Here is a 24,202-nt window from a genome sequence, read left to right on the forward strand (position 1 = left end):
GACCCATACGGTAAAAAAATATATTTTAAAATACATTTTGAAATATATTTCAAAATATACAAAAAATGGCCAAAAAATATATGTGCTAAAATATATTTATATATTTTAAAATATATTTAGCACATATATTTTTGGCCATTTTTGTATATTTTGAAATATATTTCAAATGTATTTTAAATATATTTATAATATATTTTGAAATGTGTTTTAGCACATATATTTTTTGGCCATTTTTTGTATATTTTGAAATATATTTCAAAATGTATTTTAAAATATATTTAAAAATATATTTATAATATATTTTGAAATGTGTTTTAACACATATATTTTTGGCTGTTTTTTATATTTTGAAATATATTTATAAAATATATTTCAAAATACAATTTAAACTTATTTAAAATCATTCAAAAATATATAAAATTAACCCTTCATATATTTCTAAGAAACCACATTCACATGTAATAGCTGAAAGAAATCTTTATTTGATGTTTAAAACATGCATATAAATCAAGCAAGGAATATTCATTTTATAATTTTATTCTCATTACATACTTAAACATTCTAAAAGAAACACACACATACACATATATGTGTGTGTGTATATATATATACACACACATATGTGTGTGTATATGTGTGTGTGATTGTATGAACATAAGTCAACATACTTAAAATGTAATTTCTTTTCCTTTTCCAGCAGTCTCAGTTCCCCCAGCTTTCACTGCAATCCTCAAAGCCCTTCTGCACAAATTGGGAAACCTCTTCCTTACCGCCACTGTAACAAACAAAAGTCACAGTTCTATTACTTTTATCAGAGTTAAAATAAAAATATGATTTATGTTAGCTAGCTTCATTTAGCAAACAGATATTTCTGTTTATATAGATACAGATATTAATACAGATATATTTTACACATAATTTTACCTCTTTTTTTTTCCTAGATGGAAAGTCTATCCAGTTCACATTACAGTAATGCTAACACCCCTTTTGGTCGTCTCTCCTTACCCTCCAGCATTCATAAATCTGTTGACCTTCTTTGTCTGAGACCAACCACTACAATGCATCATCACCTATTTGTATTGGTAACTTACTTTGCAACCTATTGTAATGGTTGCAAAGTAAGTTACTTGTGCTGTATGCAATTTTAGATACACAGAAAGTCTTCACTTACTATATATGGCTGTCATAGTGTCCTTATGAAGGGCAGTTCTTCACTCTGCGCCGATGTCCGTTTTGCTTTGTCCTCCTATAAAAAGCATGAACATTTGAGTGTTTGACTAGTTTTAGATTTCCAAAAATCTGATATTTGTACAACTAAACATTTGAGCTACAATGATATGCTATTGAGAGATACTTTTATGGGTACTTTTTGGTAAAGAAACTGGTGACAGAGTTGTAGGCTTTTAGAATACTATTAGCTAACCATTTGAACTGACTTTCAAAGCTGTTTACCTTTTAAATTGCTGTGGATCAAAACCTCCGGTGGGAAGGCGGCCATTAGAAGAACACGCACCATTGAACCTGAAAATAACAAAAACAAACAAAAAACAGAACAATATATAAGAGTCAGGTAATAAATCTCTTCTGAAACAATATAGTTCATTTTGGGTGAAAAACAAAACATTCCTCTAAAACATATATACTGACATCAGCAATCAACATCATGATTGTAATTATTTCCTTTTTAGTACATCTACTGGTGTGTGCATGTGTCAAGCACTACGACTGTATCTATGCATATAAGTTCACCATATATATCCTGCAAAAATGTTTTGTTATAGTCAAAAAAGGCAAACAAACAAAGGCATTCAATCAGAGGTGAGAAATTAATTGGGAATATCAATTATAGGTGAACTATTCTTTACCTACTAGCAATCATATTTGAATGTAAAATAAAATAAATAAATAAATAATAATAAAAATAACATGATGTAATTAAGATAAGATAAGATAAGATGGCCTTTATTAGTCCCACAGGTGGGAAATTTGTTTTGTTACAGCAAAAGTGCAAAGTTATGTAGCAGAAATTAGAAGACACTGGAATGCAATAAAATACAATAAAATAAAATAAAATACTATATACAATAGAATAAAATAGAATAGAATAATATATACAATAGAATAAAATAGAAATACAAATACTATATACTATATACTATAATTAAAATGCACAACCTACATTAAGGAAATCTGCATTTGTATCCACAGGCTAAAAGTAAAACAGTAAATGTGTTAGTAATAGTACAGGTATTTGTAAAAAAAAAAAAAAAGAGGCAGTTACTGTGACTCTTCTAGTGGGATGCTAAATGCAGAGATTTATATTTACAGTATAATACAGCATGTACAGGTATCTGTGTTGTGAACTGTAACTGAATATTAGAGAATCTCGGAGAAATTACATGTATTTATTTTTTGAATTTATCAATCATAAAACCGTCTGTTTTGAAGGCCTGTTACGATAACAACTTTTTGTTGGTTTGTATATTGCCCCATAAACAATTGCGACAAGTTATGTCATTGTCATTTTAAGACCATTTTATGTCTTTGAATGTATAATCATAATATAACACCATAATAATGCAAGATCTACACACTTTCAATTGACAAACCAACATCTAATTCTAAAAATATTTAGATCATGGAAATTAGGTATCAAAATATTAGATACCATAAAAACTTGAATAAAAAGTAATTTTTCTAACAAATAGAAAACAATGTTATTTAATGTTATTGTGTTGTTATTATTATATTTTATTTTTGTAAATATAATGACAGATAATTTGCATCATCAACAATTATTGAGGTCATGTACATTTATTGTGTGTTAAGTCGATATATTGGTTATTGTGATAGGCGTACTGTTTTGGTATCATAACAAGCTTGTCAAACATGCATGACCACTAAGCAATGTCTAAGCAGTAGTATTAGTCTGAATGACAACAAACATAACTAGTGTTTTGGAAAATCTGTTAGAAAACAGTTATTTCAGTAATTATGATTAGCATGTGACACAGACACTGCATAAAAACTACAACAACAAATACTTACTTTAGGAGGATGGTGGAGGGCAGCATGAGGTTGAGACTTTGACATCTGTAAGAAACAAATTCATGTATTACAAACAAGTCACTTAAAAATACAATAATGTGACAGACTGTTCCCTGTTCAGATGCAGTGTATAAGTACAATCAGGGCTGTCACAACAATGGGGTGGGGCCAAGTGGCTGCAACCCTAGGTACAATGTGCAGGTATATATAATTACATATAATATATGTGAATAAAGCAAGAATCTGTTTAGGTTAGTCACTGTGCTGACTGATGCTTGCTAGGTTTATATGATTGCAAACTGCACAAAAACAACAACAGCAACAACATTAATGACAATGACAAACAAAATTACTTACATTTATGTAAATCTCACATCAGGAAGATCTGCGTTCGATTTCATGGGCTGAAATAAATAGGCAGAAACATTACTACTAAAAAAACAAAAACTCTAAAAAGCCTAAAAATGACTTAAAAAGCAAGGAAATGTGGAACATTGTAATTAGCGAACATTAATAAAGCATAACTGTGCTTTGTTTCTAACTTTGGTAAGTACTCTGTAGCCAGAAGGAGAGGTGGGATTTCTGTGAAAGCCAAATTAAATGTGAATAGGTTTTGATAGTTATTGTATATAACAAGTGTAAACAGTTTTATTTGTAATTTTTCCCTTTCTGAGAAGGTAGAATAATAAGAAAAGGCAAAAGTACATCACAATAAAATTAATTAAGTTACATATTTTGATTACCAAATTATGGAAGCGTGGAGCTGCCACCCAGGCAAAAGAAAAATAGAGCTATATCACGTTATAACTTGAATGTTTATTGTTATAACATTATGCTTTTCATGTTTGTATAATATAATATCACGTTATTACAATATACATAATTGTCACGTTCGCACAATATTGTACGGACGTGATAATTATGTACATTGTTCGTACAATGTTGTTCAAACATGTTGTTCAAACATGAAAAGTATATTGTACTAACATGATAGTATATTGTTAGAACGATAACCTTTTCACGTTATAACGTGATATACTTATATTTCTCTTTTGCCTGGGTGGCAGCTCTACGCTTCCGTGCCAAATAAGCGAGAATAAAGTAATATTATATGAGAAAAGGCACCTGCTAGCTTGATGATGGAGGCTTCATAGACCGGTGTTCTGGGAATTTCTCCTACCCCGCAAACCGTCCTACCCGTTGTTCCTGAGCATGTGCGCGCATGCGCACAACACATAAAGTGAAGCAAAGCGCATCCGGCTGTGATTTAATGCTACCCCGTTGTCATATTTGCAGGAAAATAGGTAAGTAGTAAGTATTAGTACTTTTTATTGACGTTGATACTTGAGTTTTTTAAGCCTTTGTGATTGTTTGTCAATATTAAAGTAAAGTCGCTATCTGCTTTCTGCACAAAACTGTCGAATTTGCAGCTTCGGTGAAGTCTGCTGTCAAGTTACTGGACACGTTGTATTTGCACAACACTTCTGAATCCGCAGCTTCGGTGTTTTAAGGCTGTTTCGGTAATGTCGTTATTTAATAAGTTAAATTATTTGCATTGTTAACTGCACATATTGAAGCTCAGAAGAAAATGTTTACTTACATTCGTAGATATGGAGAAGAAGTGGGAAGAGATTTACGCGTTTATTTCTGCGGGCTCCAACCCTTCAGGATATGACAAGGCTCAGAGGCAAAACCTCAGAAGATATGCCTCAAAATTCCAACAAAAGGGTCAGTAATTTATTGTTAATACTAACAACTCATATATGTGGTTAAATTAATTTATAAATATATATTGTTCTACTGCAGATGGAGAACTCTTTGTTGGAACCAGAAGAGTAGTAAAAACCATGGATGATGCCAGGAAGCTATTTCATGAGTTTCATTCATCTCCAATTGGAGGACACACTGGCACACACAAAACGCTAAATGCAGTGTGTTCCAGATTTTACTGGTTTGGTATGATAGTTGACATTAAAACATGGGTATGTATTAACTGTTTGCATTGTTGTTAAATGCCGTTTAAAATAAGAATTTTTTTTTTATATCAGTTAAAAGAGAAACTGTACGCTTGCAAAATATAAATAAATATGATTAATTAGTGATATTACAGTAATAACCTGTAGGCCTGGCAGAGATTTGAAGACACACACAAAGTTTTGCTGCTAAATTGTTTGTTCGTTAGAGAATATATCATTAATGATGGTTTTGTTTTTTTTTTTTATAAATGAGAATGTTGAACATTTACGTGAACTCCATAAATATTTTTACCTTAAAGATTCTGGAATGTGACCAGTGTCAAAAAGTTGGGAAACCACTGACTGCTGTGCAACCGTTGCAGTGTATTCAGGTAAATATTATGCCCCTTTTACCCATCAAACTATGCTTCTAGCTCATATTCATGAAGGCAGGAGTGTTAGCCAACTAATTTTAACCATCGATGTTAATGTGTACATTATACAAATTGTTATTCAAATTATTAATTTGTCCTTGATAGGTGTCTGAAGTGTGGGAACTTATTGGTATAGATCTTACTGGACCTCTTCCTAAAACGTCAAGCGGCTTCCAGTATATACTTACTGCAACTGACTACTTTTCAAAATGGGTTGAAGCTTTCCCATTAAAAACGAAATCTGCATCTGAGGTAGCCAATGAGATGAAAAGACCAATGACAACATAAAAAGGTATGCATAATTTTTATCTATCAGTTTTTAATAACATTACTTATGTTATTCAAACTTAATTGTTACTTAATAATTTATTAATTTCTTTACTTCTAATTAAACTTTCATTACTGTCTTTACATATTTCGATGCCTGCATTTAGAGCCCTCCGAAAACTGGTGAATGACCAGCAGAATAACTGGGATCTGTATCTAGATCCCACCCTGTTTTCACTGCGGTCAAAAGTACACACCACAACAAAATACTCACCTTTTTTTCTGATGTATGGAAGAGAGGCAGTATTTCCATCAGAAGTGCCTGCTCAAGTGCCGGTGAGTGTTTGTCAAATTCTTTCTATGTTAGAACTAAGAATTGAAACCATTTAAGTAAAAAACCCAGTAATGTCTTTATGAATATGATATCATCTTGTTTTAATTGCTAATATCTACAAAATTTTAGATTTCCAACATCATTCTGCCAGACGACAAAAGGTACAGTGACTATGTACAGTCTGAAAGTGAAGCACAACATGCAGTTAAAGAAACTGCGCAAGAAAACATTGCGAAGTCACAAGACAAGCAAAAGGTTGCATACGCCAAGCAGGTCCTGAAAAAGTACAAAAATGTTGTGTACAATGTAGGGGATCAAATTCTGCTTCTAAATATGAGGAAACGTGGGTGAAAAGGAGGAAGACTTGAACCGGATTTTTCAGGTCCCTACACAATTGATGACATCAGTGGAAAATGTGTTGGACCGAAAAACGCTGAGGGAAATACTTTAAAAAGTCTATACAGTATTGACCACATTAAACCTTATAGAACAAGCCACCCTGTCCAAGTCTCAACTCCAACTGAACCTGTTGAGAGTAGCCCATCTTCTGAGATGCAGCCTTGCAGTCCTCAGCATCATCCTGAAGCGCTGCAAAATAACAGACCCTCTGTCATACAGTTTGCACCAAAAATAGCTCAGGTAAAATCAGTCCAAGCACCAGAAGAGCTTGTACCAGTGACCCCCCAGAAACCCAGCACGCAAGAAAAAGGTGGCATAGCTAAAAATCTCATTCTGACCGGTTGGTCAATTGTTGCCAGTTTGGCTAGTCGAATGGATAGAATTTTTTTTTTTCTCCCCTCTTGCTAATTTTGACCTGTTGGTCCAATTTTGGCTAATTTCTCCCCTCTGGCATGGTTATTTTGTTGGCCCGTTGGCCCTTGTCTGTTTGTGGCCCGTTGGCCATTGACCGTGATTTTCAAATGGCAACTGTTATTACTAAAGAAACTTATCATATTTTGTTTTTTAGTGAAGTGGCTTTGGGCTGCAAAAGACACCGGGCGTGTGGAGGCAGTCGTTGGGCCATACAAATTGTATGACTCTTCTTTTCGCACACTGGAGGACAGTGGGTGGCTTTCTGATGAGGTAAGTGAAGTAATCATTTTTGGTCCTAGTGGTGGTCTGTAAAAATAATCTTCTTTTAATCCAAACAGGTCATTGATGGATACCTGCACTGCCTCATTAGGAAACAAAAGGCAAGTAAGAACGTATGCCAGTTATTTCACAAAAGCATTTTATACAATTATGTAATCTTTTAAAAAAACCTCTTGCATTTTTCAGGAACCCGTGTATCAGTTGTCTTGCGTTGTTGCAACCTCTCTGTTTTCTGGGAAGTTTAAATGTGTCACCAAGGTAATGTAGATGTTATATAGGTCATATAGTGCATGTTATGTAAATGAATCTAAACCTTTATAAACTTAAAAATATTCCACAGATGTTGTTTCCGGCTGAGGACATTTGGTTGTGCCCACTGAACTTCGGTGCACACTGGATCCTTGTGGTACATTGTTCTTTTTAGCAGCATATTCTTATTTTGAAAATGCTTACAACTGATTATGTTTACTTAAGTTAGTGTACTACACATATTCTACTAAATACCATTTTTATTTTAGGTTGTCAAACCTATTTTAGGTTTGACAACCTAGTGTGGAAAATGGAGACTCTGCCACACAACAAGCAGATGGACTCCAGCAGTTGTGGAGTTTTAGTGTTGAAGGTATTTAATAAGCCATTGTATTTAATTGTATTTATTGTATTTAACTAGAATTAAGTTAATCAATTGCAATTACTGTAACATATTTTACAGTTTGCCGAACACTACCTTATGAGTGGAGAGGTTACTAGGGTGCTGTCCACTCCAGAAGCCATTGGGCTGCAACGCACAGAAATTGCTTGCGAACTGCTAGAACATCAAAGTAAGTTGAGTCATGTGCTTTTGTATTGCAATAGCACTTTCAGTTTTGTTTAAAAACTGTTATGTTGAATGCCGGTGTGTTTCTAGGTAATGCTGATGACTACTGTGTGGTTTGTTCCATGCTGGAAGCCGATCCTGAGTCCAGTATGATTGAAATGGTAAAACAAATAAACCACAAATGCAATATACAGTTGCTTGCAACATTATTCGGCCCCCTTGAACTTTTCCACATTTTGTCATATTACAGCCACAAACACGAATCAATTTTAATTGTAATTCCACGTGAAAGACCAATACAAAGTGGTGTATACGTGAGGAGTGGAACGACAGTCGTACATGATTCCAAACAATTTTTACAAATGAATAACTGAAAAGTGGGGTGTGCGTAATTATTCAGCCCCCTGAGTCAATACTTTGTAGAACCACCTTTATCTGCAATTACAGCTGCCAGACCTTTAGGGTATGCCTCTACCAGGTAGAGACGTTGTTCTTTCACGTGGAATTCCAATAAAATTGATTCATGTTTGTGAATGCAATCTGACAAAATGTGGAAAAGTTCAAGGGGGCCGAATACTTTTGCAAGCCACTGTAGTAATTATTTTCTCATGAAATTCGTAATGTTGGTTAACACACTTACACCCCCCCCCCTTCTCCCTCTTCAGGTGCAGTGTGACTTTTGTCTCAGATGGGCACATTTTGGATGTGCTCAATATGAGAGCAGCCTGGTCAAGTACTTGTGCGACAAATGTGCATAATTGTTATGAATACTGTTTCTTTTCCACTTCTTTCTCCCTGTGTTCTGTTGGATCTGTAAATATCAAATACATATATCTGTATATATCTGTAAATATATGCTGTCAGTCACAGTAAAGTACAAAGAGCAGCCTGGTCAAGTACTTGTGCGACAAATGTGCATAATTTGTTATGAATACTGTTTCTTTTCCACTTCTTTCTCCCTGTGTTCTGTTGGATCTGTAAATATCAAATATATATATATATCTGTAAATATATTCAGTAAATATATACTGTAACTATAATGGAGTGAGTTCATTGTCAAAGTTTATATAGTCAAGTGTTCCAATCACTTCAATGGTGACAGCTGTATAACTTAAGCACCTTGGCATGCAGACTGCTTCTACAAACAAGTGCCAAAACATGCTACCTTTGTTATTATAAACTAGAAGCATACTCTGACGGGAAGAATTACGTGCCAAAACATGCTACCTTTGTTATTATAAAGTAGAAGCATACTCTGACGGGAAGAATTACGTGCCAAAACATGCTACCTTTGTTATTATAAAGTAGAAGCATACTCTGACGGGAAGAATTACGTGCCAAAACATGCTACCGTTGTTATTATAAACTAGAAGCATACTCTGACGGGAAGAATTACGTGCCAAAACATGCTACCTTTGTTATTATAAAGTAGAAGCATACTCTGACGGGAAGAATTACGTGCCAAAACATGCTACCTTTGTTATTATAAAGTAGAAGCATACTCTGACGGGAAGAATTACGTGCCAAAACATGCTACCTTTGTTATTATAAAGTAGAAGCATACTCTGACAGGAAGAATTACGTGCCAAAACATGCTACCTTTGTTATTATAAACTAGAAGCATACTCTGACGGGAAGAATTACGTGCCAAAACATGCTACCTTTGTTATTATAAAGTAGAAGCATACTCTGACGGGAAGAATTACGTGCCAAAACATGCTACCGCTGTTATTATAAAGTAGAAGCATACTCTGACGGGAAGAATTACGTGCCAAAACATGCTACCTTTGCTATTATAAAGTAGAAGCATACTCTGACGGGAAGAATTACGTGCCAAAACATGCTACCTTTGTTATTATAAAGTAGAAGCATACTCTGACGGGAAGAATTACGTGCCAAAACATGCTACCTTTGTTATTATAAAGTAGAAGCATACTCTGACGGGAAGAATTACGTGCCAAAACATGCTACCTTTGTTATTATAAACTAGAAGCATAATTCTGACGGGAAGAATTACGTGCCAAACCATGCTACCTTTGTGAATGTGACCTACAAGCACACTTTAATGGGTAAAAAGAAGTGTCAAACCGTACTGGCTTTATGAATATCAGCTACAAACATACTCTGATGGGCAAAGTTAAGTGGCAAACCGTCATACCTACTTAAATTTGTACTGGAATTATTGTGTGGCAGCAGAGATGTGCATAAATTACGTACAGTAGGACATTTTGCCAAAGTAGGGCAGTTTGTCATAAGGCAGCGTAAAATTATCCTACTGGTAGGACGGTTTGCCAAAGTAGGACGTTTTGTCAGAGGACACCGTAAAATTTTCCTACAGGTAGGACGTTTTGCCAAAGTAGGACGTTTTGTCAGAACACCGGCCACCCGCCTTTTGGCTCCTTGTCGCCACTCCACCAAATAAAGGTCCGTTTCCTCCATGCCGGCTAATTATTCATCCTCATTAAAATCTCGTATATGTTCAGTTGGCAGAATTGAGAATTTTACATCTTCCAACCTCCTAATTAACGCGAACATAATCGGCTTGTTTCTTCCCGTCTCCTGTATCCGGCGCCGTTCCTCTCACTGTCGGAATTCGCGCCTCAGAGACGTCGTTATTTTTCAAAAAAAAAAAGAAAGAAAGAAAGAAAGAAACAGCAACAACTAATAAAGAGAGTTTTTGCACGTTCATTGCACATTTGTGGGAATGTTTAAATATTTAATTTTTATTAATTACTTTTCATTATATCTTTATTTTTTAAACCACCATGGCAATGCGCATGCGCATACTCTCCTGCACGCAAAGGGCTTTGGCGTTGACGTAATGTCGCAATGCATTGTGGGAGTGCAGCACCATCTTGGCTGGTCACGAATCAAAACAAGATTGCTACGAACCATTCTGAAACGTAGCTGAAAAGAAAAAGGACAGTATAGAGACAGATTGTGTCCAGATGCAAAGAGACGGTACTTGATTGGTGAAATGTGGACCTGTATGGAATATAGCCGTGGAGTAGAAACCCTGAAGACCAAACCGCTATTGACTTAGCATGATCTACTCTCATACCTTGTCTGTGGAGTCATGGCATACACGGCGCACCAGTTTTGCAATTATAAATCTCTGGAGGCACATCCAATTCACCAAGGACTGGGTACAAGATTTGGCTATTTTTAAGCCTCCACGTTGTGAGTACGCCGTCATTCAAGCAAAGGTAAGTCAGCTTGAGTACTGCGAGTAAAATGTGTTTGATTCCCCCTGAACATTCAGATTAGTGCTAGCATAAATTCATTCATGAGTGGGAAATTACAGTGAGAACATGTAGAGGCTCTGTTAGAGCGATAACATAGTGAGTTCAGTGCATTGATGTGACGTTGTCCTGAAGGATTTAGTTATTCTTTATGGTTAAAGAAATTGCCCTAATTAATTCATATTTATTATAAATAATCCTAATTACACATCTTGCTTCCTTGTTTGTGTCCTGTGTCACTAAAAATACAATCTGTTTTAGTTTTATACATTGATTAATGACCTGCAGAATCTCCTTATCATATTAGGTGTCCATAATTGTCATTTAAAGTCGAACATTATGTTTTCTCCCTCTTGAAAGTGATTACATCCTTGCATTACATACTTTAGGTTCATTTTTTGCTGATAGGTTTCTAAAAAGAAACAGGCAGATTTAGAATATGACATGCAGCGTTCTATAGATGGATACATAAAAACACTTTATTTGTTACATTTATGATGAATGGATTTGAAAGTAGATAAAGCACATTTGTGTCGGCCTTGGCTTATTAAAGCTCTTGTCTTTAAATGAACTTTGTCTGTGTGTGTTTCAGGTACTGCTCTCTTAAAGACTGAATTGCAGCATTGCAGCCACAGGTCATTGTGAGCATCACAGGGAAGGTTGAAGCCACCCACTGCACCTGTATGGCCGGAGTCGTGGAGACCTGCAGCCATGTCGCTGCTCTTCTGTTTAATGTAGAAGCAACAGTGTTGATCTGTGGCACAAGGACTTTTACAGATGAACCTGCATACTGGGTTTTGCCTGGTAATATGACCAAGATACAGCCAGAGGTTGGCCATAAGATAGACTTCTCCTCTTCAGCTGCCCAAAAAAAGGTTCTTGATCAAAACATAAACAGACCATTCGTTGTGACAGGTAAAAGAAGCCGTCCTCAAAAAAGAAAAGTTCATCCTGCTACTGTGGAGGAGTTGGATCAACTGATGGGACAATATTTTTCCAAGCATAGTTCTGTTCTGAATAACCCATAATGTTTAATTTAGGGGGCCATGTAAATACTTTGCATTTACTGAATATGTACTTACTAAGTACCACTGTTCAAAAGTTGAATAAAGAAACAAAGAAATGTTTGCCTATTTTTAATTAAAAGCACTTTGTAGAACATCAAATCAGTTAAAATGTAGAATCAATGTTATGTATAGTTTACAAATGACAAAATGTTCACATAAAAAAATGACAGCATGTAAATAATATCACCCACTACTAGCATTCTGTAATTTACTGTCTCTTTTGAAAACGTATCAATACATAAACAGCACAAGACTTAAAAGTATTTAACAAGAGCATTTTTCCCTGGTTTTACTACCACACTGGGGCACATGTTCACCAAAACGCAGCAAACCTTTGCCATCTTATCCAGGAGGTTCACCTTTTCATGGAAAAAGTAATCTCATTGGCATGGTGGTATGTAGCATGTAGTTTGAAGCAGGGATTTTGTAGTACCCCATGTGTAGTGTTGGAACCCAGTCAGGATGTGTTTCATTCATTTCATAGGCTGGTTTGCTGCAATAATGCCAAATAATTAGCAACTCTATAAATAGAAGGTAGTTCTGCATGTTTGTTCTAAGTTTGTGCTATGATCTCAGAGCGCATTGAAAATGAAACTAACAGGATATAAAGAATAATATGAACTTATTTAGAACTTACCTGAATGAAAATACTGGAGCACACCAACAGATATCTGGGGATGGTAGAGAACTGAATATCAGCTCGTCTCACAGCTGCTATCCAGGCTAGACGCCTTCTTTTGGTAACATCCAACACATAAGCTCCCTCATGATGCTTCCAGGTGAGGAAACAATGAAAAGAGAGCCTGTTTTCAAGCTTATTCCTTTGCCGGTAGTGCAATCTAACATTACAACCGGCCACACAGCAAGCATTTGTTTGGCCTGCTAATATGGCGCCTCGACCAAAAATCCTGGCTACGCCCCATCCCATAAGATCACGCTCCAGAGTCCTATTAACGTGCTGCATTTTTAACTCTGACGGAGATGGAGAATGAGCCTATTTCCAAAAAAAGTAGAGTGTGTTCCTTTAAGTACTATATTGTAAATATTGTCAACAACTAAAGTGTACATATCAGTTGTTGTATCTTGTTTACTGTATCACTGACAGATAATTTCAAAGTCAATGAACGCTACATTATAGTGAGATATTGTGTAACGTGAAATACTGTAAGCAAATGAATAAACAACCTAATTCGTGATAGACCTTTGACTCTGTTTTGTTTGAATCCAACTGTTTTTTGCAGCTGTGCATAAAACATGTTACTTTTAGTATTATTATCATTATCATCATTATTGCACTAAATACATTTTAAATAAAGGTTGGAAATGTATTTTATTCACCCTAAAATATGTTTTGAAATGTATTTTGGTTTGAAAGAAATATATTTTCAATTTCAAAAATATATTTTTTTGGAGCATCACAAATACAAAATATATTTACCATATATTTTAAATATATTTTGGCCAGGAAAAATGTATTTTTTTACCGTATGGGAATGAAAAGTATTTCTTTGTGCCCCCCTTTCCCTGTTAATGCCCTACCTGGACCGCTGGCAACACTTTGCTAGACCCGCCCCTGCACAATTACCAGCTGTCAGCTACATAGAAAAGGATCCTGGTGTTATTTGTCTCTCAGAAACAGTTCATAACTTCAACTCATTCATGTCACCTAAAAGGTAAACCTGTTTCTCTATCACCTGTTCAGCTCTGATGATTCAGTAAGGACATCTCCTGGTTTCAGCTTCATGTTTACCTCTCACCAGATAACCAAACCGATATCATGACCAGCAGCTTTACAGCTGTGGCTCCAGCAAACATCAGCTGATACTAGAAATTAATATTAAATAAATTCTAACAACAGCTGATCAAGCTTAAAGGTGCTGCTGTTGTTTAGCGCGACATCCGCTGGTTTCCTCTTTCTGGCGCAAAGTGGGCGATAAACAAACAAGACAGAAAAGCCGATCAGCTGATCATTGATCAGTTTCATGATTGAAGTAGCAACAGGAGAGAGAGGGAGAGAATGAGAGAAGAAGAGGCAGCTGTGCAGCAGAGACACAGAATAACTCCAGCTTTGTATCTTTTTCATTGTAGCTGAAGTCCGGGACAAACTGTGTTCCTTTTCACCTCAATACGAAACGCGTAATATTTTCTCTGAATACGAGACGATTCCGTTTTTTAGGGCACGGTTGGCAACTCTACTAATTAATCTTATGAACAAAATAAAGTTCAACATCAGCACCCACACAGCTGTATAGAAACAACGTCATGCTAGCTAGCACGCAGTACGAAAAAGTCAGCATAACGAAAATAAACTCCACCTAAACTTGGTTTATATCTGACTCAGATACACTGCAGGTCATAACTTCTTACCTGAAGTTCAGTTCACCTGACACTCGGACGGGCGGCCACTTCGGGTCTCTCCTCTTGCCTCCACTTTCTCTCATCCACCTGCTGGCCTCCACCACTTGCTAATGTTACTGGATCTGTGGAAGCTCCGCGATAGCCACCACACGAAGTAACGAATAACGAGCCTATCTAAAGCCCAGTAACGAGTAACGCGTTTCTGATTTTGGCATAATAACTAGTTACCGTGCTCATTACCACAATAATAACGTAGTTACTGTAATGCGTTACTTAATAACGCGTTAGTCCCAACACTGCCAACAGACATGTCCCTGATGGACATTTATTCCTCCAGCTGCCTCAGCAGAGCAACAAACATCATCAAGAGCAGCTCCCACCCTGGTCTTGACCTTTTCAACCAGCTTCCTTCAGGGAAGCACTACAGGTGCATCAGCACAAAGACCTACAAACTTGAGAGTAGTTTCATCCCAAAAGCCATAACCACCCTGAACTCACACATGCACTGATGACACAGTTCCACCCCCAGTTCCAAGGACTTCCCTCTATAAACCTCTATAAATCACCTGTACAATACTTAATTTTACATACAATAACACAAACTGTAAATACATAACACTATTTATTTACCACATATTTTGGGCTTTAAGGCGCACTTAAAATCCTTACATTTTTCTCAAAAATCGTCAATGCGCCTTATAATCAAGTGCGCCTTATGTATGAATTCTGGTTGTGCTTACTGACCTCGAACCGATTTTATGTGGTACACGGCACTCAAAAATTTGTCCGAAAATGTTTTAGTATGACTTTGATAAGGTGCAAAATCAAAACCGCTTGATGGATTGTCGGAGCATTACGGCTAGTGTAGTCAGAAGCCTGGCGGAGTAATCTGGGTCCAAAACTCCGTCCGCTTCAGGTCCCAAAGTCAAACGAACACTGCGGCATCACTGAGAGTTAAAAACTGTCTAAATTCTTTCATCTTTAATAAAATGATCAGCATTGATGCTTTACCAGGTGTAACAATCAAGTTTAACATCCAGACATTCATGTAAACAGAATTTATTAAATTTAACGGAGTTAGAAGTTAGCAGGAAGTCAGCTCACTAGTTTATACCTAAACATGATATACCATGTTCTGACTGAGAGATTTCTGAAAAAATTAAAACGTACAGCTCTGCTAACACTTCCAACATAAATGAAAACAGAAAACTAATCAGCAGTGACCTTTGTAGGGTTACTGAAGTTGGAATAGCTGGTATATAATGATGTCCTACGCGATTGCTAGCAAAACAGCTATGTTAGCATAACATTAACACAGTGAAGCTGGAGGATGAACACTAATTTTTTTTCACTCCTTAAAAGTTAACGTGAGGGTTCCTGATGGTTTTTGACAAATGCAATCGCATGGCAGGATGCTGTAAACGGACCAAACTTCAGTCAGTAGAACAACTGAGATAATCCATCTACAATACGAAGTTAGTCATTAATATACTGCAACAACATGGGAATAGAGCAGCTGCCAGAGAATTCAACATTAATGAATCAATGGTATAGAAGTGGATGAAGCAAGAAGAATGAGTTCAGTAAAGTTTGATTTATCTGACTGTTTTGTTTCGCTTAATGCGCCTTATGGTCCCAAAAAATATGATTTTTTTTCTTTTTCTAAATACCGTTCATATATATGAACAGTAGAAACTGTGCACCTCACCCACCTTTCGCTGTATCTCATTGCACATCTGTATAGTGACAATAAAGGAATTCTGCTCTATTCTCTTCTATTTTTTTAATGTTTTCAGAATTTAGAATGACTCACAAAAGTCACAGTAGATAGGTAGGTTGGCTAACCCTAGCAAAATGTTGTCTTGAATGTCATCTGTGATAATCAGAACTTTAATGACTGATCAAGCTGGTAAATTAGTTTGCCACTGGCTAGGCAAAGCCCTCGCATTAGTGCTGTTTTTGTCTTCATTGTTTTTTGTTGTTGTTTTTCTCATCTTTTTTCTCATCTTCTCAAACTGGTGCAACATCTCGCTCACTATAATCTATGAATCTTTGAGCTGTAGTGATATATTATTAAAATGGTGGTCAAACCTGACAAAACTTTTGGCGTCAACCCAGCTAAAACAACATCGAAGCCCCGAAGACAAATGTGACATCACTTTTGTCATCAAGAGCATATAATGGTAATGCACAGCATGAATAATCTTTTAGGTAAAGTTTTTCTTTAACTAAAGTTTTAATGTTCACTAAAGGAAATGCAATACATGCCTTGTGGGTAAATCCTTGGGATTTTCATGAAAAGTAATATTCAGAAAATATATGAAGGAATAGGGTTTTTTACCTTGAAAAATTACAACACTTGTACTTTTAAACTTTTTTAAAAACTTTTTTTGATTAAGATCAATCCATATATTATGCATAGTCACAAACAAATGTAAATGTAGTGAAACAAATGGTAAATTGAAATGAAATGAAAAAAATGAAAGCTATTGTTTAAAGTAATATAAAAATCTTAAGGAAGTGGATGATAGCCAGTGTGCACTGTAAAGTTTTTGAATGGGGTAGTTTCAACTTGAAAAATATGGCAATTTAACAGTTTTTCTTTATTGCTTCTGATTCACCATAGTTGAAATAGTTCATAAACTGACAGACAGACAAAGAAAAATAGTGTTAAACTAATATAAAAGCATTAAAGTTAGAACCAGTGTGAAGTTTCATGATAGCCAATGTACATGGTGAAGTTTTTGTAGAGGGTTCAACAACAGTGCACTATAACAACCACAATGGTATATCCTTTGGCAAAAACGATGGCCATGATCACGGCCCTTTTCCATCCTGCACATGGTCAGCTGTGAACACAAGTAGTAGTACCAGTGGCAGTTGTTCTTATTATACAGCTTTCTGATCTGCTTGGAGCTGGGAGGGCACATAAAACAGTGTCAAGTGTTATAACAAGTTGGAGCCCCATATATAGCCTAGAATGACCCAATTTATATAATTCAGACACAAGCAAGTCCTCATATAATCCTGTATGTGGAAAGTGTAAGACTGGTATGTTTCTAACAAAACAGTTCTCAGGGAAAGCCAAGATGTCTATATGTTGGTAGCAGTGATGGGAATAACGGCGTTACAAGTAACGGCGTTACTAACGGCGTTACTTTTTTCCAGTAACGAGTAATCTAACTAATTACTATTCCTATCGTTACAACGCCGTTACAGTTACTAACAAGGAAACGCGGTCCGTTACTATTTTTCAACAAACAGACGGTTGAAACTGTGTTCACCTTACCGCATCTTATATCAGCTGCACGGAAGTAGCTGTAAGTAATCTGGACGCTACAGCTTTAAGCAGCTGCGCGCTCCCGCGGACGGTAATCACGATCACTGTCTAGCACAACACCTGGAGCTCAGGGGGCAAAACAATCGAGTGCTGCTGTTTGACTGAGGAAGAATAAAGTAGTCGTGGTAAGTCAATCAAGTGACCACTTAAAGACAAAGCAACAAGGTGATATATACCAGTTTTTAAATTGTGTCGATAGGCCACGTAAAACCAGAGTCGTGATAAACAAGATATACGCGGCGTTTTTTCCTCAATAGTTTCGCCACGTTAGCGCTAGCAAGCACTCTCTGCTTATGAGCAAAAAAACAAAACAAAACAGGGGAAGTTTTAGGAGTGACGTAGAGAGAGAGAGAGAGAGAGAGAGAGAGCAGAAAAAGAGAGAGAGCGAGTTTTGAGATGTGAGATTTGTGACATTTAGCGTGTTTGGAGTGTGTAGTTAATGTGTTGTCTTGTGTAGTGTTGTGGATAGTTTTGTGTTGTGTGTCAGAACAATGAGGCGACTGCTGTCTCCGGGTAGAAACAGCAGTGATACACCTGCTGCTGTCAGACCTGCAGGTATCAGGCTGTGATGTTCTCCTTTGTAGTGGACACAAAATATTTTTTTGGAGTGGCACAAATAATTTGTGTGGCATCTTATTGAAGAACAGCTTAATGTTCTGTAAATAGTTTGAAATGGTTATTTAAAAAATCAAGGTAAATGGATGCAAATAAATTTGTTGTTTGCAAAACTTGTGCATAGGATTTTAAAATTGACAATTAATATTTGCATTTGAAGTTATGAAATATGATTCATTAAACATGTTTATGGTTGTTACAGTAAAAATATAACTTTTTCTACTCTGATTTTATGGTTTTTGTCTGATTTTAGATCAATTCTGGTTATACAGTATGACAAAATGAGAACATAACTGTAAATTCAGGCACGTGAGGTTGCGCTAAAAAGAATGATACCAAACAAGGCAAAGTAAATAGTTTTTAAAGGTAAAATGTGGAGGGAAAATCAAGAGTAGTAAAAAAATGGCCAATTATACCCTGGACGCCAGAGGGTTAAACGTTCTTTGTTTTTTTTTTAAGTAACGCAATAGTTACTTTTTCAAGTAATTAATTACTTTTAGAATATTGTAACTCAGTTACTAACTCAGTTACTTTTTTGAAGAAGTAACTAGTAACTATAATTGAATTACTTTTTCAAAGTAACTTGCCCAACACTGGTTGGTAGTCATGTTTTCTTACACTAAGAACTTATGTTAGAACGACACCAGCTAAAAAGTTATAGTTTTTTTAGTCCTTATTTTCATAATAATAGCATTAATATGTGGATCTTTACAAATTAAAATGCACCAAACGTATTTTAAATGTTATATATTAGACTTTATTTATATGTGGCACACCCAAAATGCATGGCCACTTTTGTGTTAATCATCTAATTTAATTTATTTAATTTGTTTATTTGTTATTTTCTGTGGCTATGAATATTCAAAATGACTTTGGTAACATGACCAATTTATGCAGTATATTATTTTGTCACATGGACTGTACAGAAGGACAGAAAAATGGAGCAACACCGCAGGTGGAACTATTATTTCAAGGCAGGTGCACCCCAGTTGCTTTAGGGGGATGGACTTCCGCCCACTATTCAGATGCAATCTGAGAGGCAAACCGAGTGCACTGTGTCGTCATTGCTTCTGAACTTTACTTGTATTTGCAGGGATTTCTTCTTTGTTATTGTGGCACCATTCCTGGGGCCCGTAACATATAGTTAATTTTTACTTCAAATATATTTCTTTCCAAAGTTAAAGTATTAAACCTATGTACAGTCAGGGGGTATTTTCAAACTTTCAAAGGACATCCTTCGGGTTAATATTATTATAACACACAGGAAGCAGTCTTCACCACAACAGATGTTTCTGCATGCAGTTAACAAACTGAAACTTTGGACTGACAGCAACAAGCTCAGCACTGATAGTTCTTATTAATATATTGGACAAAGCAGGAGAGATACAGTGTTTGTATGTTTTTTAGCCTGAAAATAAATATTTCATCAATGGCATTTCCTTATAGAATAGCACATCTGAACTGAATAATGCCTGAGTAAAGAAAAATCATAATTAATACCAATTCAAAATGAGTATGAGTACCACTAAGAGTATGCCGACCATCAGGCATGTAACCAGGTCATAAATCTCAGGCATGTTATTTAAGAAAGAAAGCAAAATCATTGCAGATTTTTTTTTCACCTAAACTAAAGTGTACTAAAGTGTCCAAGCTAAAATAATAAATAAAAAACTAAAATACCAATAGTGTACCATCAGGCCTTTTTAATGGTTCAGTTATTTATATGAAGAAAGAGTTAGCTGTTAAATACTTACTTGACTCTCTTGTTTCTATGTATGTGTGTATGGACAACTATATTTTCAACTAGAACTGAACGCCCAGAGTTCCACTCTGCCTCAGGTGGGAAACTTCAGGGAAGCAAAAGAGGGAACAAGAAAGGATGAGAGCAAACTGGAGTTGTAGCCGATGCACATCTGCAGGGCCCAGCTGACTCCAGAGGAAAGAAGAAGGACGCTTATGGTTAGTGAGTGTTTTTACTGTGGGCAACATGGACATCTCATCAACACCTGTCCAGTGTGCCCACAAGACATGGCCTATATTATTTCTCCACCCAGCACTTGACCAGTTGTAGGCTTCCTCTGGCTTTATTATATATATTATATTAAATATTATTATTATTCACTGGAGTCATTTTTGTTCATAACACTATTTGTAGTCTACCGCTTCTACCACAACAACCACCATTGCCCACCAACTCACTGTCTCCTATTTATCTATGCTTCCTTCTGTTTATCATAACCTGGCGAAGGTGTTTCAAAGGGACTTATGTAATAAGGTACTTTATTACTTTAAATTCAATTAAAAGAAAAAAGAAAGACACAAAAATGCAAAACTAGATTGTAGAATTGCACATGGAAGCAAAAAAACAACAAAAACAAAAGAAAAATGCTGCTTTTGTAATTAGTGGCTTAATCTTTAAGCATCTGCTCCAAATCTTTTCCAGTCTTTTTTGAGAGAATTGAAGGTTCATAAACCACATTTGTCATTTTGATCTTCAAGCTCAAGTTTTATTTCCTTACTTTTTCCTGCACTGTGGGTCTAAAAGGAGTTGATGATCTCAACATGATCAGGTTAGATTCACTATGCAGTTTGCCAAAGCATAACGGAGTGTGCTTTCTGTCATGTAAAATCCAGCAGGTAACATGCAAGAAATACTCAAATCAATTTAAATTATTTAAAAGAACATACCTCATTCTCAATCAGAGCAACCTGTGAGGCAGATTTATACTCAGACATCACACTTAACTCTTGTTAAGTTCTTAACATTATGAATTATAAACTGATTATAATGTGAAAGACACTGTGTATGAATTGCATGACTATGACATGCTGATTAGATCAAGACTTACAGATAATGCACAGTACTGTAGTTTCAGAGTCATAGTTTCAGGAGAGGAGAGGAAACCAATTTTACCAATTTTTTCCAATTTTATACAGTTTGCAAACTGTTTTCCTGCAAAGAGACCCTGAAAAGATTAGCCTGGGAATGTCTGACAGCAATGGCCCCCTTTCAACCACCATATGATTTAATAAAAAGGAAGCTACTCCAGCAACCCCCGACAAAGCATAGTATCTTGAAAAGATATTGAGGAAACATATTCCTGCTAAAGGTGAAAGCAACAAATGTGTTTAATAACTTGAGGGAAAAACTCAACAAATACAACTAGGCTATAAAGACAGAGATACTAGCAGTTGGTTATGTGCGACGGATGACTCCACTCAGCATTACTGGAGCACTTGCTAGCTACTCTCATTATGACTGTAAATGGAAATTCATGATGCATGGTAAACATGGTAAAAGATTAAGCAGGTGGTTAATGGTGTTCTATAATTTGGTCATTATCTCCACTTGCCTTTCTGAACAAGTTTCTTCAAGCTTCTTCAAGACACATTGTTCTTTATCAGTAACATTAACTCCTACTGAATTTATCATCTGGTTGCTGTAAAAGCAGGAGCTGCCAAAGGGTCTGATAAAGAGGAAGTGTTTACAAACTGTTAGCAAGATACCTAATTTTATATAACCCAGACCACAGGAAATGGATGTCTCAAAGGAAAATGCTAATAAAGAGTACACTGGGAATCATTTTGTCTGTGAAACCTGATTCCTTTGGTTTAAATTAAATAAGTATTTGTATTGAAACAGACTCTAACAGATCACTGTGACAGCTATGGCTACTTTGACTACTGGCGGAAAGGAACACAAGTCACAGTAACTTCTGGTGTGATAGTAAAATGTATTTTGAATTATTAAAATGCTATATTTAACTGATTATTTAATCTTGGTTATATTTTGCATATAATGTTATCTAGTAAAATAGCTGTGTAAATGATAGGTAATAGTTTCTCAGTTTACTGTTAAATGACAGAGAAGCTGTCAAAACATTTTTTGCTATGAAGTGCAATTGAAATCTGTCACTGTGACAGCTATGGCTACTTTGACTACTGGGGGAAAGGAACATCCGTGACTGTCACAACAGGTAAAAATATATGTATTTTTTCCTTTTTATGAAAAATTTAACAACACTTTTTAAGTCGTTGTATTTACGGTTTTAAAGGGACATGTTTTTGTATGTTGGATATGTTGAGTTATTACACTGTGAACGCTGCTTTTGATTACTGGGGAAAAGGAACCACAGTCACTGTCACAACAGGTAAAAAAGGTTTTTGTCTTCATATTATAAATGTGGTTCTTTTAGAGGCATTTTTTGTTTTTTTGTTTGTTTGGTTTTTCGACATTAGTGTGACCATGAGAATCTTCAAGGTGCTTGTTTTTGTATGTTCAGTGTGTTAATGCCTTATACTGTGACGATGCTTTTGACTACTGGGGAAAAGGCACAATGGTCACTGTCACAACAGGTAAGAGGAGCTTTCTGACTTAATTTTAATACTAAAAATATAAAACTTTCACTGTTAATTTGGCACATTTAGAACTTGGAGGTGATTGTTTTTGTACGTCGGATATGTTGAAATATTACACTGTGACAACGCTTTTGACTACTGGGGGAAAGGCACAATGGTCACGGTTACATCAGGTAAAATTAATAATTTCTTTCTCTTAATGTTAAGATTTAAATTTAAAGACTGTGTTGTTGTTTTTTCAAAGAAAAATGTTTTTCATACTAATTTCTATATTATTACAAGTCTATAATCTGTACTCTCAGTTTAATCTTTAATGGTAAAACTTAGGTATTATTTTTAAGAATTCGGAATCTCAATTTGCAAAAAACGAGAGTATTTCAGATTTTTTGGTTATCGTAAAATAAGATGGAAAAATGCGAACAGGTTTTTGTACAGAGCGCTAAATATTTCTTTAGATTGTGGCCATTCTTTTGACTACTGGGGAAAAGGCACAATGGTCACTATCAGTTCAGGTATGAATTTTAACATTATTCGTATAGCTAACTATTTTTTCCTGCTTAATTATATAAAATCTGACAAAGAAATTAGAGAAAGTACCTGGTATTTCTTTCTCTTTAATTCATTTAGAAAATAATTATATAAGCAGTTATTTAGGTGAGAGTGATTCAAATTATTTCCAAAGTTAAATGATGTCACCAAGTAATGTCATATCACAGAAGTTAGTTTTTGTGACAGGTGTGAAAAGACTCTGTTAACTGTGATAACTGGGCTTTTGACTACTGGGGGAAAGGTACAATGGTTACAGTCACATCAGGTAAGGTGATCTAATTCTTCCACTTTAATTTATGATTTTAATTTAAATTTTGAATTTTTTAAAGAAATATTGTGGTTGTGAGAAAATTCAATACCGTCATTTGTAGACTGCTGAGGGATAAATGTCTTATAATTTACAGACTTGGTTTAAATGTTGGTGGTGAAAAACAGGTTTTGTTCAGTCTTTTGAATCTCTATATATTAATTATAAGGAGAATATAGCAGATTGTAGACTGTTATTAGATGGAGCGTAAGGTTTTTGTATACAGTTGTCAGTAAATTATTAGACTGTGACTACGCTTTTGACTACTGGGGAAAGGGCACGACGGTCACCATCACATCAGGTATGAATTGTTATATTTCTTGCTAAAGAGAGAAATTCCTAATCCCCTGTTACAAGACAGTGTAATCATTTTCATTTGTTTACAACTATAATGATAAATTTGGTAAATTAAGTACTT

General features: G+C 35.6%; 2 protein-coding genes and 2 long non-coding RNA genes across 18 annotated transcripts in view; 3 read left to right on the plus strand and 1 right to left on the minus strand.

Moving 5' to 3' along the window:
- The window catches only part of LOC100709195 (uncharacterized), a 1,346,887-nt gene that overhangs the window by 1,178,501 nt on the left and 144,184 nt on the right, over positions 1-24,202 (plus strand). The window lies entirely within an intron of this gene.
- The window catches only part of LOC106096470 (immunoglobulin mu heavy chain), a 1,110,954-nt gene that overhangs the window by 971,100 nt on the left and 115,652 nt on the right, over positions 1-24,202 (plus strand). The gene's annotated exons all lie outside the window — the stretch shown is intronic.
- On the minus strand, positions 619-4,207 carry LOC109202076 (uncharacterized). Of its 2 annotated transcripts, XR_002062040.2 has the most exons (7): positions 4,174-4,207; positions 3,406-3,452; positions 3,049-3,093; positions 2,180-2,209; positions 1,453-1,521; positions 1,172-1,246; positions 619-775 (listed from the first exon to the last, which is right to left on the minus strand). It is a non-coding gene; the product is annotated as an uncharacterized LOC109202076 (long non-coding RNA). The 2 variants fall into 2 exon arrangements; XR_002062039.2 differs by lacking the exon at positions 2,180-2,209.
- LOC112846691 (uncharacterized) lies at positions 4,211-7,236 on the plus strand. Of its 8 annotated transcripts, none has more exons than XR_003219804.1 (9): positions 4,211-4,352; positions 4,479-4,568; positions 4,657-4,776; positions 4,855-5,030; positions 5,324-5,395; positions 5,543-5,729; positions 5,872-6,747; positions 7,006-7,121; positions 7,190-7,236. It is a non-coding gene; the product is annotated as an uncharacterized LOC112846691 (long non-coding RNA). The 8 variants fall into 8 exon arrangements; XR_003219802.1 differs by having other exon boundaries at positions 5,872-6,040; positions 6,168-7,121; XR_003219801.1 differs by having other exon boundaries at positions 5,872-6,040.

The sequence above is a fragment of the Oreochromis niloticus genome, linkage group LG4 (genome assembly GCF_001858045.2).
Source record: "Oreochromis niloticus isolate F11D_XX linkage group LG4, O_niloticus_UMD_NMBU, whole genome shotgun sequence".
NCBI classification, from domain to species: domain Eukaryota; kingdom Metazoa; phylum Chordata; class Actinopteri; order Cichliformes; family Cichlidae; genus Oreochromis; species Oreochromis niloticus.